Genomic DNA, 17831 nt, shown 5'->3' on the forward strand with positions numbered 1-17831 from the left:
ATGTGGTCAAGCTATCATCCAGCATTGTCTTTTGCTTATCTAACAAATGTTGACTGTTATAAATTGAATTCACCCTCTGACACTGTTTTCTTTCCTATACTCTCAGATGCAAATACATTCTTAAATAGCTAAAACTCAAGAATTGACAATCATATTAATCCACTCTCTTGGCAATGTGACAAATTTCTCTCTGGTTTTGTTTTGTTCCCTTTTTGTGGTACTGGAGTCCAGTGGCATTCTCCTACCAAGCTGCATCTTTAGGGCTTTTTCAGTTTTTAAATTTTGGGATAGGATGGTGCTAATTTTCTCAGGCTGCCTGTGAGTTTCTAGGATTACAGGTGCGTACCCCCACACCTGCTGCAAAGTGACTGAGCTAAATATGTGCATGTGTCTGGGGGGGAAAAACAGCTAGTAAAGGAGAGTTTGAATGGTCCTAGGAAAAGTAAATGTCTGAGGTAATAGATACGCCAAGTACCCTGATCTGTTCTGTGCATATTTGTATGCATATATTGAAGTACCTCATAAATATGTACAATGATTATATAGCAATTAAAAATGTATTTAACTTTTTTTTTTTAGAAGTCACCTAAATTTCTTTTTTTTTTCAAACTCTTAATTTTTTTATTGTTGGTCTTTCAAAACATTACATCTTTCTTAATATATCATGTTTCACAATTTGATTCAGAATGGTTATGAACTTCCATTATTACCCCGTATACAGATTGCTGAATCACATCGGTTACATCAGTTACATTTCCATTGATTTACACATTGCCATTCTAGTGTCTGATGAATTCTGCTCTCTAACCTATCATCTACTATCCCCCCACCCCTCCCCTCCCCTCCCCTCTTCTCTCTCGACCACCTCTACTGTAAAACATCTATTCCACTTGTGTACTTCTTCCTTACCCCTTACTTCCTCTTGTATGTAATTTTATAAAACCCTGAGGATCACCTTCCCTTTCCCTGCAGATTCCCTTCTCTCTCCATTTCCCTCCCCCCTCTCATCCCTATTTAATGGTATTTAACTTTTTTAAAGTACCTCTTCATACAAAGTCCTGAGGAAACCTCAATATTCTTGAACTCTGGCAACTGTGAATTATAGAATAGGCCCTCTCACAGGGCCAGGAAAGTTCTCAGCCCTCAGCATACATCAGAATGACCTTGTGACTTTTTAAAGTTCACCACCTGGGTGCCCCCAGTGAGCACAGGGATCCAGGGCCAGGTTTTCAGATGGCTCTTCCCAGCAGCAAGGCTGGGGACCAACAAGTCAGGCATGAAAAATGTTGACTTAGAAGGTACAGTTGCTGGGGAAAGGGATCCTTCCTGATGCTGAGGGCCATGAGAGAGGCAGGGCCGGCACCAGTGGAGAATAAACAGTGGGGAAAGATGTCTGTGGAGGCCCTTCTGAAGGGACAGACAGCATGAGGAGGGCACCTGGCAAGGGCCAAGGTCCATCAGCCCCTCTGCCAGCTCTACTTGTGTCCTGTACTTCTTTCCCAACCTGAGACAAATTGGCAAGGACAGTAGCTTTACACCCATGATTGTTTTGAAAAAGGTACTGCTTTTTATAAACGTAAGATTATATTCTCATTCGTTCTGTTTTTTCTTTCCCTTGGGAGCTCCTGTGCCTTGAGGGTTAGTTCTCCTCCACAAGCCTTCCAGGATGTCAGGGTGGTTGTGAAACTGCCCTGTTGCCTGCATTGTGGAAATGAAGTCACCTGCTTCCAGCTCCCTCTTTCCCCGATTCTGTAGGTCCATTTGCAGTCATCTTCGTTCTGCTGTTAATGACTTTTGCTTTCTATATGAGGTTCTAATTATATCATGCCCAAGAAGCCAATTCTCTAAGCTTTTAGGTAGAAGAGGCACAATGTCCTGAGCTCACAGTGTGATCCTGGACAAGGTCCCGGCTGCCCAGGCCTCTTGCTCTTCCTCAGGCAATGAGGTGGGGCATGACTTCGAGCCAAGCAGGCAGGGAGGAGGTGAGAAGGAGCCGGCTAAGTTTTTCCTGCTGTGATTGCCTTCTTCATTTTTTTTTCTTTTGCAGGCCTTGGGGTGGAACCCCAGGGCCCCAAGCATGGTAGGCAAGTGCTCTGCTGCTGAGCTCCACCCCAGCATGTCTTCAATTTTAAGCCATCTGGAAAGCCCATAATAGCAAACTTTCCTCATTTCCTGCTTCCCTGCTTGCTTGATTTCCCCTTCTCGCCTTTCTCTTTTTACTCTCTTCCCATCCTTCTTTCTGTCACTGTCTTTCCCCCCTCTCTTCCTTTTATATTTGGCTTGAAACTCAGAACTGAGGAGGCTCAATAAGGCGGCTTGTTCATGATGCTGTCTGATCCAAGTTGAAATCTCTCAATTTTTTCTTGATATTTGATCACAGATCTGGATTCACAAATATTAGCAGAAAAAAAAGAATTCAGCATTTTTCTTTCCAATCTGAGCCCATTGATTCCAATCAGAGAGATTCCAGCAGTAAGGGCTTTATCAATAATGACAGCTTGAGCCTTTAATGATCAGCCCCGACTGGACATTCTTACAGCCATCCAGACCTGCCCAGCCCACGTCCGTGGTACTGTCACCTCCAGAAGCTGCTCCCTGCTCACGACCTTGAGTGCACTCTCATCTGGTGATTCTAGTTGCTGAGCCTTGCCTCCTCTTCTTGCTAGCTCAATAAAAACCCACCATTAGCCAGTCCAGTGCCGGGGCTCTCCATTGGTGTTCGCACCACATGGCCATCACTCTAGCCCTGGAGACAAAGATTTCTACTGTTTAGGACCAAGAGAAAGGCACTAGCTCAACTGTCTGCTTCAAGAGAATGAAGACAAGCCACAGATTGAGAAAACTTTGCAAAAGACATTTTAATAAAGGATTGCTACTCAGAATATGGAGAGAATTCTTAAAATGAACTTGGTAAGAAAACAAACCTTTTGGTGCAGCCTGTGGGTCAAAGGCCTGATCAGATAACTCACTAAAAATGGCAAACAAGCATATTAAAAGATGATCCACATCAGATTTCATCAGAGAATTACAAATTAAAACAATAAAGAGACATCACTGGGCACCTATTAGAATGGTCAAAACCCAGAACGCTGACAGTACAAAGTACTGATGGAGCTGTGGAGCAGCCAGAACTCTCTTGTATTAATTCCTGGGGCAAACTGCAAACTAGTAGACAGGCGGTTGGGCAGTTTCTTACAAAACTAAACATATTCTTACTGTACAATCCAGCAATTGCACTCTTTGGTATTGACCTAGAGGGGTTAAAATGTGTATCTACATAAAAACCTGAAAATGATGTTCGCAACTTTATTCATAATTGCCAAAACTTGAAAGCTAACAAGATGTCCTCAGGATAAGTAAACTGTGGTTCATCTAGACAATAAAATATTCCTTAGTACTAAAAAGAGGCCACAAAAAGAGGTGGATGAAGTTTAAGTGCACATTGTTAAGTGAATGAAGCAAATCTTAAGACTATATACTGCATTTCAACTAAAAGGCAAAACTGTGGAGACAGTTAAAAAAAAAAGTTCCAATGGTTGCCAGAGGGAAAGGGGAGAGCCCTCTGGAGGAACAGACAGGGTAAAGAGGGCACAGAGGATTTTGAGGGCAGTGGAAACCACTCTTTTGTGATACTATAATGGTGATGCCTGCCATCCTGGGTCTACCTAAGCCCTCAGAGTGCCACCGTCATGGACCGTAATGCGAACCATGAACTTTGGGTGGTAACAATGCATCGCTGTAGGTTCATCAATCCTAACACATGTAACCTCCTGTGGGGGAGTTGGTGGGGCAGGGATCCTGTGGGAAGTCTGTACTCTTTGCTCAAATTTGCTGAATGTAAAACTTCTCTGGAAAAGAAAATCCATGTTGAAGGGGAAAAAAGAAATGTCTACAAATCACCTTTTACTCCTTGTCACTAGGATGGGCCTACCTTGGAGCAAGGACTCACCTGGAGGAGGAGGCTTCACGGGGAAAGCAAGCGAGACAGCCAGGCATTTTCTAGTATGCGTGTCACTGGAGAAGTTGGGTCACCTTCACCCTACAACAAGCATCGTTGGCCGTCCCTCAACCAACCTGAGGCGGTGGCCACAGTGCTCCTCGAAATCTTCAAGCTCAACCCACAGCTACTCAAATCCACCAACGGGACAAGGAATATGGTCAGCTCTGCGCTCTTCCTGGGTATGACGAGACCTCGCAGGGCATGTTGGCTGGCTTGGGTCACGCCAGCACCCTTGGCCCTCACTTGGGTGTTACAGTCCGTGATGACTGTCTTCTGGTGAACTGCTACTGTCTCTGGGTTGAGCTCTTCTCTTTGTATGACACCCCCACCACACCAGCCACTGCTCCCATTGGTCCAATGTGACTCTGGTTCGACCAATCAGAGCCCTGTATTCCCCTCCCACAGCGATTGGCTTCAGGAACTAGACCACCAGAAACCACACCCCTAAACTCTTCTGCCATTTGAGCCTATAAATTCCCTCCGGCCTGAGCGGTTTGGGGTTGGATTTGCGGTGCAGATTCACCCACAGGAAGCCTGGCACCTGCCAGGGGGTGCCCATGGAAGGCAGCTGGCGAGACGCAGGAGCCTCTCCCTTGGCCTCAGGGTGTAGGCAGCTGCTTCTCCTGGAAGCTTCTGGAAGAGAGGTAGCTAAGAGGCCAGGTAGAGTGGGATGCCTGAAGGCAGGACAGGTCCATGAGGGGCCACCAGAGTGAGCCTCCCAAAGCTCCAGATCCGCCTCCGCAGATCAGGCCTCCACCCTGACTCCCCTCTGACCTTTTCTGTACCTCCTTTTCCTCCAAAGTAATAAAAACAGTTCTGTGTTCCTTCCCGTGTGTCGCTTTTCAAACCCAGCCAGCTCTTTCTCATAATACCCAGCACTTTGCAGTCTGCTTTCTCCTTCTCCCTTCACAGCCCACCAGAGCAAAAGTCAGCCCGCCCACCCCCAAATCAGCGCTCTCGTACTACCCCGGAATTTCTGGAACCCTCGCCCTGAGAGTCAGGCTCTCCCTGACCACCCTCAGCTGAGGCCACGTTTCCCACACGCTTGGCAGTCCTCAGCTCTGGTGGTGCACTAAATCACTCACAAATATTGGACCAAGTACGAGTTCTGGACCCCATCCACAATTAGGATTGAGTTGCTGAGGCACCAGGATTTCATAAATTCCCCAGGTGACCCAAACGTGCAGCTCCGCAGTGTGAGTGTTTAGTTTCTGGGGCTCTATCATCATGACTCCTTGCACCTGCATGAAGAATTTAGTGAAAAGTCCAGACACAAAGTCTCAAAGAACGTTTAAGACTAAAATCTTCCAGTGGATTCCACTGTACATGGAATGTTCTAGAAGGCTCTGCATGTCTTGACCGTCTCTCCTATTGTAGCCTAGGGGCTCCCTCCCATCCCCCCTGCTCCTGGGGACCTCCTATCTGGGGCCTGATTCCCACTCCTCGGTCAGTTCTGGGATTAAACACCCTTCTCAGGAGGCCTTCAGTGACACCTGGCTGAAGTGTTTCCTCAGCAGTTGCTCCAGTGAATTTTTTTGCTTTATTTGTGCTTCATGCTTTATTTTCATAACATTTAGCACTAGGTAAGGAAGTTATCTTGCCTTTTTCTGTGTGTAGGTACTTATTTTTCATATCACTTCCCACCGCCCCCCAGAATTTCACTTGTATCCCCAGCATATGGGATCCAGGAGTAGAACCTGTGTTCACTAAGTGAATAGAAAAGACCAGAAGATCTATTTCTCATCTAGAAAAATAAGAGACCCAGAATAGCTAAAGCAATCTTTAGCAAGAAGAGTGAAGTAGGTGGCATCACTATACCAGACCTTAAACTATGCTATAGAGCAATAGTAACAAAAACAAAATGGTATTGGCACCAAAACAGACTGGTAGAACAATGGTACAGAATAGAGGACACAGAAACAAGCTACAGTTATCTTATATTAGACAAAGGGGCCAAAAACATGCATTGGAGAAAAGATAGCCTCTTCAACAAATAGTGCTGGGAGAACTGGAAATCCATATGCAACAAAATGAAATTAAACCCCTATCTCTCACCATGCACAAAACTCAACTCAAAATGGATCAAGGACCTAGGAATTAAACTAGAGACACTGTGCCTTTTAGAATAAAAAGTAGGCCCAAATCTCCATCATGTCTGATTAGGCCCCAGCTTCCTTAATAAAACTTCTATAGCATAAGAATTAAAATCCAGAATCAATAAATGTGATGGATTCAAACTAAAAAGCTTCTTCAAAGAAACAATCAGTGAAGTGAATAGAGAGCCTAGATTTGGGGAGCAAAGTTTTCCCACATGCACATCAGATAAAGCACTAATCTCTAGGATATATTAAGAACTCAAAAATATTAACACCAAAAAAACAAATAACCCAATCAATAAATGGGCCAAGAAATTGAACTGACTCTTCTTAGAAGATGATATACAATTAATCAACAAATATATGAAAAAATGTTCAACATCTCTAGCAATTAGAGAAATGCAAATCACAACTACTCTAAGAGTTCATCTCACTCCAGTCAGAATGGCAGCTATTATGAAGATATAACAATAAGTGTTGGCGAGGATGTGAGGAAAAAAGTACACTCATACATTGCTGGTGGGACTTGCAAATTGGTGCAGCCAAAATGGAAAGCAGCGTGGAGATTCTTTGGAAAACTTGGAATGGAACCACTATTTGACCCAGCTATCCCTCTCCTCGGTCTATACCCAAAGGACTTAAAAACAGCATACTACAGGGACGCAGCTATATCAACGTTTATAGCAGCACAATTTACAATAGCTAAACTGTAGGACCAACATAGATGTCCTTCGGTTGATGAACAGTTAAAGAAACTGTGATACACACACACACACACACACACACACACACACACACACATACTATTCAGCATTAAAAGAGAATAAAATCATGGCATTTGCAGGTAAATGGATGGAGTTGAGAATATAATGGTAAGTGAAGTTAGCCAGTCCCCAAAAAACAAATGCTGAATGTTTTCTCTGACATAAGGATTTCTCTGATATAAGGATGCTGATTTATAATGGGGTTGGGTGAGTAGCTTGGGAGGATTAGACAAACTATAGGTAGGGAAAAGGGAGGGAGGGAGGGACAGGGAAATGAAATAGGAAAGATGGTGGAATGAGATGGACATCATTATTCTAACTACATGTATGAAGTCATGAATGGTGTGACTCTAATTTGTGTGCAACCAGAGGTATGAAAAATTGTGCTGTATATGTGTAATATGAATTGTAATGCATTCTGCTGTCATATATAACAAATTAGAATAAAATAATAATAATAATAATAATATTAAAAAGAACAGAAGATGCCAAGTTTCACCGGAAGGTGGCAGCATGTGCACAGTCAAAAGAGAGTTCCTCTGTCTGGGTCCCCACCAAAGAACAAGCAGAGGAACTGTCAGCCTGGAGGCATTTCCGGCTTCTCATCCTTCCATATCTACCTAAAGAATCTAAATGCAATGAAGTCCCCCTTCACACCACTGGAAAGGAGGGTAAGCTTTTAAATTGTCCCTACTGGGCCCAGGTGTTGCCTCTTTATAATAGACTCATCAGTAATCTCCTTAAATATTGGACATCATTTAAAAAACAGCTGCAAAATATTTTTTTTAATTCCAAATGTTTGAGAAGTGAAGGGTATAGAAGACTTTTAAAGATGAGCTTAGATATTCTTGTTTTGAGAGGAAGTCAGCTAAGGCTGGGAGTCAAGACCTCATTTACAGATATTTTTTGATTAGCTACAATACTGTATGCCTAACCATGTTGCTAAGCCTAACAGGGTTTTTTAAAACAACTTTCACACAACTTGCCATAAATGGGTACTAATAGTAATAAATTGTAAGTGTAGAGTCCTTTCATAGATTTTTCCTGGGGGATGAGAAAAATGAATATTCATAACCTGCAGAAGTAACGTGCTGAAATTTGGTAGTCTGCATGTTAAAAAAAATAAGGTGGCAGGGAGCTGGGACATATTTCAGTGGTAGAGTGTTTATCTAGCAGGCACGAGGCCCTGGTTCCATCCCCAGCAATAATAATAATAATAGTAATAATAATAATAATAATAATACAGTGCCTTGTGGATCGGGGAAAGGTACACAACTTAGGGAAGACCTGAGTTTGAGTGCAGCATAGAGACCTAGCCACTTAACCCCTGAGTCCCTTGTTTGGGTGCCCAACTGACCCCAAGCAGACCTTATTTTCACAGTATTTAATACTATCTGCTCCATGTAAGTTTGCAGAACAAGCTTGAATGATAACATTAATGCTATCAGTGTGGTGGGGAGGACTGAATGAGATAATGAACACAGACAGGCATTCTCTTCATAAAATGCTGTGAGATGGTGTATATTGTTATAGGCTAGTTGTGTAGTTAGCCAGAAGGGAGCCTGGAGCAGGAAGGGAGGGTCACTGTCCACTGAGACCCTGGCAAGGCTCCTTAGAGGTGAGAAGGGTTTGAAGCTCTGAAGCATCTTTCTCCATCACTACCAGCCAGGCTGAGTCCGGTGGACGTGTACCAGGCAGCAGGGGCCACTGTGCCCTCCGTCATCTGAGGGGGACTTGTGCCCTAATCTGGGCCTGATTCTGTGCTCCAGAGCATGGAAACACATCCCTCTGGGCTAGGTCCTCTCTGCACGGTCAGGAGTGGTTTTCCAGCCAGTTGGGCCTCATCCTGCGTCTGCAGGACCCCTCCCATCCCCACCTCACACATATTAGCATTCTCAGAAAAAAGAGTCTCAATCCATTCAGAATCATGTTATTGCCACTATGATTATTATAGTTATGACTATGATAGTCATTGGGAGGAAGATCACCCAAATGCAGGAAGGCAGAGGAAGTGAGGCCTCTGTGTCTCTTGGCCAAGCTAGACAGCCAGCAAATAGAGGCATCAGCGTGCCTTCTGCCAGGCTCCCCCAGGTGTGTGGGGAAGCAGCATGTGTCCAGGGCGTGGGGCAGCTGTGCTGCAGTGGGAGGAAGTCCTCTCTGTCTCCTCCACTGGAGACATGTGCAGTGACCTTCCTTATTGTCCCTGGTATGCCCCACATCCTCCTCACGTGCTCTGTGAGTGCCCCAGGCCAGCCCCTCATCACCTGTTGCCTGTATTTTTACCCCCTCATTGCCCTCTTCTGGGTTCCCCCAGCCCCTCTGGTCCAGCCCTGTGAGGACCCTGTCTAGCACCAGGTGTCCAGTCATTTCCCTGTTCAAAATCAGCAGGAGCTTCTCCTTGCTCAGAGAAGATATGACGAAGTCTTCCCCATGGCTTGAAAAACCTTCAAAGACAGGTGCCATCATCTGAATGTGCACCCCCAAATTTACATGTTGACATCCTAACCCCCAAGGCCTTGAAAGATGGTGCCTTTGGGGAGGTGATTAGGTCCAGAGGGTAGAGGCACTGTGATTGGCATGAATGCCCCATAAAGAGACCCCACAGGACCCTCGCCCTTCCATCACTCGAGGACACAGCAAAAAGGTGTTATCCAGAAAGTAGGTCCTCCCAAAGCCTCTAGAACAGTGAGAAATAAACATGTTGTTTATAAGCTGTCCTGTACATTTGGTTAAAGTGTCCCAAGCAGACTAAGACACTGGCCACCCCTCCTCAAATGCAACCCCAGAAAGACAGATGCCCCGCCTGAACAGGCCCAGCCCCTTCACATCCCCACTCCTGCTCTGGAACCAGGTTATTCCCACAGTGCAATCTTCTAGAAGTACCTCATCATTCTGCCAATGGTCTCTCAAGGTCTTTCAAAGCCCATCTTCTCCAAATATTTGCCAGTGTTGGATTATTTCCTCCTTGACCTCTCCTGCCTGTCTGTATTCAAGATGCATGCCCTCAGCTCTGGGCCACTAAGCTCACACTGCTGGTTCCCTGAGCCTGCAGTCCCTGGAGTTCTGGGTCTGAGTTGTGATCCCCTTCAGTACTAAGCAACAGCAATGGTTGGAGCTGTACACATTTCTGGTGAGTTGAAAGTGGATTTCTCCACTTGCTTTGATTTGTTCTCACAGTGGCCCTGGCTGGAATGAGCACGGTGCTGTAAGGGGACATAAGAGGCCTAGCGACTTGGCCTGAGTCATGCACCAAGGTGACAGAAGCATGCACAGAGCCTTGTGCAGTCCAGAAGAAGCAAAGTGGGCCCACCAAGATGGCACTCTCTGTGAGCACGGTCCTGTAACATGGTAAGAATCCAGATCTTGTATCTGGATCCCGGTTTCATGATTTCCCTTCCACCTGTACAGTCCTGGGGACATTTCTTCACCTCTCTGAATGTCAGTCCCCTTATTTATAAAATAAATGTCATCATAGCTCCCTCATAAGAGTGCTGGGGCCTATCATCGTGTGGAACAGCAGCATTGAATCAGGCACACACCGCCACAGAGGTAAAGCTTTGTGAGATGAGATCAGCACCAAAACCACTAAAAAACAACAGGTTCAGGCTTCTCTTTGTGCCTGGGAATAGTGGTGGTGTCCAAAGTACCATCCCAGGAATGGGGAGGAGGAGGAGAGGCTAGAAAAACATCCCCTGGTCGTCTGAGTACATTCCCAAGATACCAGGCCACCATCAGCAATTCCCAGGCCACAGTTGCTGTCCTTGCCTCCCCCAGGCCCTGGGAAAGTGCACAAATTGAGCTCATTCCACAAGCTGCTGTCTCCTGTTCTCAGGCCCAGTCATGACCCTCCGTGCTACTTGATACACAGAGAGCCAGGTATGGGCCTAAGTTGGACGCGATCCTGTGGCCGTTCCCGGGCTTGCCTGGAAAGAGTTGGAGTTGGCAACTGGAAGAGATGTCTCTGTGCTTCTCCAGATACGTTAACTGAAAGGGAATCCAGTTTCCCAGGTAGCAGCAAGAAGGCTGAGGAAGAGTTTCAACCTGGAGTCAGCCTGCAGGGTCCAAATTTCTGCCCATCCCCACCGAATTTCATGGCTCAATGAAGAGTACCGCTCACATGGGCACCATAGAATTCGAGGAGGATTAATAGCTACTTCCAGAAGAGCTTGCCCAGCACCACACACGGCAGATTCCCACTTGGCTGAGGGGGTTGTTGGTGGTGATGGCAGTGTGGATGGTAGTTGATGCTGACACAGGCCCAATGGATATTTCTACCCCCACTTCACAGTTCAAGATGCGAAGTGCCTTGCTCAAGGTCATGGCATGGGTCCATGGCAGACCTAACTCCGGTTACACTCTGTTTCAGGTGCCCTAAGAAGGAGGAGCTGGGCCCAGAATGGCAGTCTTCCCAGAGAATCAGTGACCTAGGAAGATCCAAACCCAAACCAAGCTGAGCTGAACAGCCAGGTGAAACACCCAGGGACTCCAGACCCTTTCTCGGAACCAGGAGGTAATGGCATCAACTGTTAGGAAGGTTGCTCTGCTGCCCAGACATGCCAGCCCAGCAGAGCTCACCACCAGCCCCGCCCCGTGCCTGACATTTAACTGGCTGCAAGCGGCGGGCGGGAGGGGTCTCCTAGAGGAGCCCCACCCACACCAGTGACTCTCAGCAGCAAAGGCAGGAGGCCCAGCCTTGCCTGGGCCACAGAACACGCCACCTGTCTAGGCCCCGTGAGCCATTGTTCTACTCCGGGGGGAGCCCACTCAAAAGCAGCATTTACCACCCACCAACTCAGGCCAGAGGTCAGGAACTGGGTCAGTGTTAGGACTAAAAGGAGGAGTGACCCCAAGAGTAACAAATGGCCTGGGGATTTACAGGCTGGGGCACCAACTGCGCTGTGGTTATTGTCCTCTGGTTGCTGGGAGCTCACCTTTGACTTGTCTTTGCAGAGGTCCAGGCACCTATACCATGGCATGGCAGGTGCTCCATAGACACCTGTTGGAAGAACAAACAGGAGTCATTATCATTGAAGGGAGCTTGTGGTGCCCTCTGGCAGCACTCTGTCTGGTCCTCCCAGCAGCTCTGAGGGTTGACCTCTGCGGGCCTTCCTGTCCACCCATCCACATGAGGCTCCTCCAGACCTCTCAACCGTAAGCATCAGCACTGAGGTTTCTGAGCACAGACCCCACAAAAGACCCCTGATGCTGCCCTGGAAGGTGGGCAGCTGCCTGCATGCTCTGAGATAGGGGCCAACTCTCTGCTTCTTTCTCCCCGTTCTCCTGCACTGGTTTTGGGGAGCCGGCCATTTGGGCTCCTCCTGGGCTGCCCCCCCGGCTGTGACTCTCTGGCTTCTCCGAACACCAAGAACCCGCTGAGGCATTTTCAGGAGTGATGGCTTTTGAACAGGATATCTGGGCTCCCTGCTGGCAATGGGTCCCTGGCAAGTCACAAAAAACTTCTGTTCCTCGTTCCCCAAACCTGTTCTCCAGGCTGTGGAGACGTGGATTAAATGAAATGGAAATGGGAAAGGTCCTCGGTTATCTGGTGCTAGAAAAATTATGAGAGATAAAGAGAAAATGCATTCTCCGCAGTTATGGTTAGGCCAGACCCACAGATACTGCAGCTGCAGTAACTGGCTCTGGCCAGGGCTAATCCCTGGGGCAGTATCTGTCTGCACCCTCACACCAGAGGCTCTCCCCCTTGCCACTCCTCCCTGGCTACCCCATGACCACCCACTGCCATTTTACCCTCACCAGGCTCCCTCACCTCCAGGGCCTCCCAGTGCCCAGGGAACTGGATGTGAGTCTCATCCAGACTAGATCCTGGCATCTGGCCCCCTCTACCATCCTCCCTGATCTGCTGACCCTTCTGGCCTGAGAAAAGGCCAAATGCCTGATGAGCACTGATACTGAGAGGAAAGAGCACAAGGCACATGTTAGGAAACCGGGACAGGAGGTGAGACTGGCAGGGCCGGCCTCCTAAGCAACAGGAAGCCTCAGTAGAGGCTGGGAGTGTTCTGGCTCATCACTTGCCCCAAGAGAGTGCAGCTGACAGCTTAAATTTCAAACAACAGAAATCCAAGGGAGGAGACTCAGCGCCCCACTCCCTCCCCTGGGCTCTCTCTCTCTCTGTGGGTTCTTCTCCTGGCTGCACTAGGCTTTCGCTCTAATGGCCTCCTGTGCTCCACCTCCAGACTTGACCCCCTATAAACAGAGATCAGTTTTTAGAGTCCTAGACAGGAGTGGACACTAGGAGAGAGTCTTAGTCACTTCCCAGAGCTCAATCCAGACCACAGAGTTCTTCTCAGCCCAGAACTCTTTGTGTTCCCAGCTCTCCCCATCCCCCACCCTCTGCTGCTCCCATGCACAGCTGACTCTCCACCCACTGGTGAACCCTTAGTTATGTTGCTATGTTGCCTTCTCCAGAACATGGAGCATAAAATGATTCAGTCAAAAGCTCCTGCATCCCCCCCCACACACACACACCCACAAATCCCCTTCCTAGCCCTCTGCTGTTGGCAGCATAGTAAATGGTATCATGCAGACTGTGCCAGGGTGCCCATGTTTTGCTCTGGACCCAAATGACAATTCTTCTTCTCAACATAAGTTTAAAGACCTCTTCACTGTTGATAGTAGCAGCAAATAACACTAAGAAATCAGGACAAGGAAACCAACAAAAAGGCCCCCCAAACAGACTGAATGCTCCGGTTTAGAGAGGGCAAAGGATGAGAGGGAGAGATGGTGGGAGAAGGTGAAAGGGATGAACAAGAGCACCATCATCCGCCCACCAAGCCTGTCAAGCTGCCAGCCAGTTCTTCTACAGAGCACAGACAAAACACCCTGCATTTGTGAATTTAAAAACCGACATCAATTGCCTCCTATGTGCCTTTCCATAAAAATCAACAAATAAAGAACCAATGTTTAGAGATTTTTCTTTGAGCATCTGCAAACACAAAGATAAACAGTTTACTGTAAGTAGGTCCAAAAGTGAGTCCAATAGCTAGTAAATTATATTGGCTGACTCTGTCAATGTGGTAAGGACAGCATGTCATCTTGGGACCCTTGGAGATCCTTATTAGTTATGCCAGTTAAGGCTACACATTTTATGTAAATATGTATATTTATATATTTCAGTAGATGATGCAGAGGCCCTCGGGGACATAGGTGAACAATCCCTTATCATTGATGCCCTGGAGGACTGTCACATGATTTTGTTGTGCTGTGAAGACATGTTCCTGCCCCGAGACTCCTAGAACTGCTGAGCTCAGAAAAGAGGTAGACAGTTTGCAGGGGCAGCTCAAGCCTTGCAGGAGTAACAAGTTTATTAAGATCCAGACTTGAGGCTAGGAAAGCTGTCAGGATAGACAGGCCTGGAGGCAGGGAAGCCTAAGGTGGGGTGGGGACTCAGGCTGCAACAGAGTATCTGGGGTCTGAGGATTTGGGAGAATTAAATCTAACAGGGTGCTTGGCTGGGGCTTGTGCTGGGCTCTGAGAGTAATAGCTGCTTACATAACATCGATACTAGCTGACAATTCACTCCGCAGAGTAGAAATATTTACCCATCCAAGACCAGACTTTGGCAGGGATCAGGATCAGCCCTTGTGGCAGTGACCACACTGGTGCCCAGGGGAGACCATCTGTGGTTTAGGAAGAGCACGTACAGGGTATGGAGGCCTTAAGAGGTGATTCTCCTGACCCAGTATTAAAAGCCCGTGGGTACTTGCACAGGTAAGGTAAACATCAAAGCAAAAGTTTGGAATTTTTATTCCAAACTTGCGATGTGATTCAAACGTTAGAATGCTGATTCTGAAAAATAAACCAAAAAAGGGGAGAGGGGGGGTTGTTTGTTTTTGTTTTTCCAGTCTAAATAGAGTGGACAGTTGGAGGACGTTTGGCAAAACTTGGGCGTGGGGGCGTGGGGGGGGGTGGAATGGCTCCTTAGGAGCCTCCTTCCAGCCTGCGGTCCTGGTCCCTGGAGGTCCCCACCTCACTCCTCTCTCCAACCCCGCATCCGCGCCGCCGTGCAGCGACATCTCTGTTGTGCCAGGTGTCGCAACCCACACAGGACTCCATACCCTCAGCAGCATGCCCAGCGAGAGTCACCTGGCCTGCATTGCCTCGCCATAATAATCTCATATATCAAAGCTGGGAGAGACCCGGCTCTGCTCCACGCTGAATATCAGAAGTCTCTCGCTCCCTCGGCTTCATATGCAAACTCCTGAGCTCCCTGGAGAACTTCCAGAAGAAAGTGCCCTGCGCCACGGACATTTGTTATTTTGCGCGAGAGGACACAGAGGCTCCACGGGGATGAGCCAAGTCAACCATAGCCCGGAGCCGGCACCAACCCAGACTTCCACTGACACCTAGTGGACGCTCCGAGAACGACAGCTGATTCTGCGCTGGGAAGAGTCAAACTCCCACTGGTCCAGAGGTTGCAAATATTCCAAAAGAGGAGAGAAGGGAGATAAATGTTGAGATTCACCAGCTCTTTAGGGCTAGACGAACCAATACTTCATGTTTAAGTATATGAACTTGGCAAGGGGGGAGAGAAATGAAGTCAAAACTCTTCAATCCGTCTCAGGATAAAGCCAGGGCATGAAGAAGAGGTAAGGAAGGAATAGAATCAAAAGCATAAGCTGGATTCAGCTTCCCAGCGCGCATGCCCCTGACCCAGGATTGAGTCCTACACATACTCACAAAGCTCGTGAGACAGTCCCTGCCGCAGTATTTGAAATAGCAAGAAAGAAAAAGCACTATATATTAATCTAGATAAAACATTGCCAGGTGTGGTGGTGCTCACCTGTAATCCCAAGGACTCTGAAGGCTGAGGTAGGAGATCACAAGTTCAAGGCCAGCCTGGACACCTTAGGGAAACCCTGTCTCAACATAAAAATAAAAAGAGCTGGGGTGTAGCTCAGTGGTAGCCGTGCTTCTGGATTCAATCCCTAGTACTGACCCCCCAAAAAAAAAGAAACCCACACTTTTCAAGCAATGTAACTCAGTTGTACATAATATAACTTTTTAAAAAATATTATTTAGTTGTAGTTGGACACAATAGCTTTATTTTGTTTATTTATATGTGGTGCTGAGGACTGAACCCAGGGACTCCCACATGCTAGGTGACTGCTCTACTGCTGAGCCACAACCCCAGCCCCCATAATAAAATTTTATTGTTCCGTAATTCAATTCTTCACCAGCTTACCCCCTAGGTCCATTTTTAAGTCTTAATACAAAGAGTATGGGGTGGGGGGGAGATCTGTCATTTCTCAGGGTTTGGAGGATATTACAGAGAGGGTTGGGGTGCATGCCCACTCCCCGGTCCTGGTCAGATGTCTTCCATTCATGTCTGAGACTGCTGCGCTAGACAAGCAAGATGTGTGGCCTGGGCCCAGGTCTTCACAGTCTTCCCACAGAGTGGACAAGCCCATTTCTAAAGCACCAGCATTTCCCCTCCATCAATGGCTCTGGGAGGAATTTGTCAAGAGTGGTTTGGGCAGAAAGGCTCCCTCCCTGGCCTGACCTCCCTCCCCAGGAAAGCTGATACAGGACAAATTGGCTCAGTATCCTGAAAAGCCACAGTGCCAGGCCCTCTTCAGACCCTTGCTCTCACAGCAAACAACCTGAGCCAGGACTTTCAGATAAAAACATCAGGTGCAAACGCTGATGTCCCCCAGGCTAAACCCTCCTCCAACAGGCTCAGAAGGCCCTGGGCCTCAAAGGTGCTGCTCACCAGCTCTTGATCCCTCCTTTGGTTGCACCATCAGCCCAGACCCTGAAGCCCCAACAACCAATCAGGGGAGCAGGGGGCAGGAAGAGGAAAAATGGGGCGCCTAGACCCAGAGAGGCAACATGAATGCCTCGGGAACTGTACTGCTTGACACAGGAGCAGCCCATGTAGCCACACCCCACAGGTCACCCCATGTGAAAGCAGAGCAGCTGGCCAATCAGCAGAAAGTTCCACCCATTGGAATCATCAAGTACAGACCATACACCAGCCACTGCACTAATCACTTTACATATATTATCTCATTTAACCTCTAGCCATTCTGATGTAGGAGGTATTATTATTAGTCCCTCTTCCAGATGAGGAATTAAAGCTCAGAGAGAGGTTAAATAACTTGCCCAAGATCACACAGCTTTTAATGGTAGAGTCAGAACTCAAAACACAGGAGTCTGAGCCCATAAGCAGCACTCTTAGTCCCTCTGCTCTGCTGCCTGTGGCTCTGTGACTCTCCAGGATCTTGAGCTGGTCCACCCTGCATGGCTCCCATGAGAGGTGTGTGCTGTTCTGGGTGGGAAAGAGCCTGACCATCTCTGGGCCACACCTCCCAGGCAGTGGGAGGAGTGGAGAAAGACCTGCAGCCCAGGAGAAAGAGACCCCCAACCCCAGAGTCCAAGCAGGAGGACCCTCCCATACACCTGGCCCAAGCTCCTCTGTTCCCTGGGGCAAGAACCCGGTGTAAGACAAGGGACATTGAGGTGCCCACGTTCACACTGCAAAAATCCAGCTGCACCAGATGCATCTCTACACAGGAGCAGCCCTTTAGTGTTTCCATGCCCAGACAACACCTACTGTGAAGCTCAGAGCTGCTTCTTATTCCCTTTTTTCTAACGTCAGACTACCACACCTTCTAGCAGAGCCTTCCCCAAGCACTTGAAGTGTTTTTGGAGTGAAGTGTGGGCACCTGTCCTTCTTAACATTCCGAGGTGACTCTGCCATGCCATCTCATCTGCCCTTGACTTTCTCTTTGGTTCTTTCCTCCTGTACATGTTTTGGAAGGAGTTATCTGTCACCCCCCCACACACACCCCACTCCTCACTACCCCAGCCCTTCAGAGCTTCCTGCAGTGGACACTCAGCTGCCCTCCATTGGTTGGTACCACTCTCCTGGCAAACCCAGCACCCTGACAACCCCCAGTGTCCTCACACCCCTACTGCTGTCGCCTCTGGACACCCAGTACTGCAAAACCA

At 47.7% G+C, this 17831-nt stretch overlaps 1 long non-coding RNA gene across 2 annotated transcripts in view; it reads right to left on the reverse strand.

Annotated features, from left to right (window-relative positions):
• The window catches only part of LOC144372074 (uncharacterized), a 72618-nt gene extending 56935 nt beyond the window's left edge, over positions 1-15683 (reverse strand). The window contains exons 1-2 of one of the 2 annotated variants that reach the window (XR_013432127.1): positions 15661-15683; positions 11792-11856 (exon numbers count right to left, since the gene is read on the reverse strand). This is a non-coding gene — a long non-coding RNA (uncharacterized LOC144372074). Of the gene's footprint in view, positions 1-11791; positions 12182-15660 lie in introns of those variants that run through there. The other variant, XR_013432125.1, reaches the window with a different exon arrangement.
• Positions 15684-17831: the final 2148 nt, after the last annotated feature.

The sequence above is a fragment of the Ictidomys tridecemlineatus genome, chromosome Y (genome assembly GCF_052094955.1).
Source record: "Ictidomys tridecemlineatus isolate mIctTri1 chromosome Y, mIctTri1.hap1, whole genome shotgun sequence".
NCBI classification, from domain to species: domain Eukaryota; kingdom Metazoa; phylum Chordata; class Mammalia; order Rodentia; family Sciuridae; genus Ictidomys; species Ictidomys tridecemlineatus.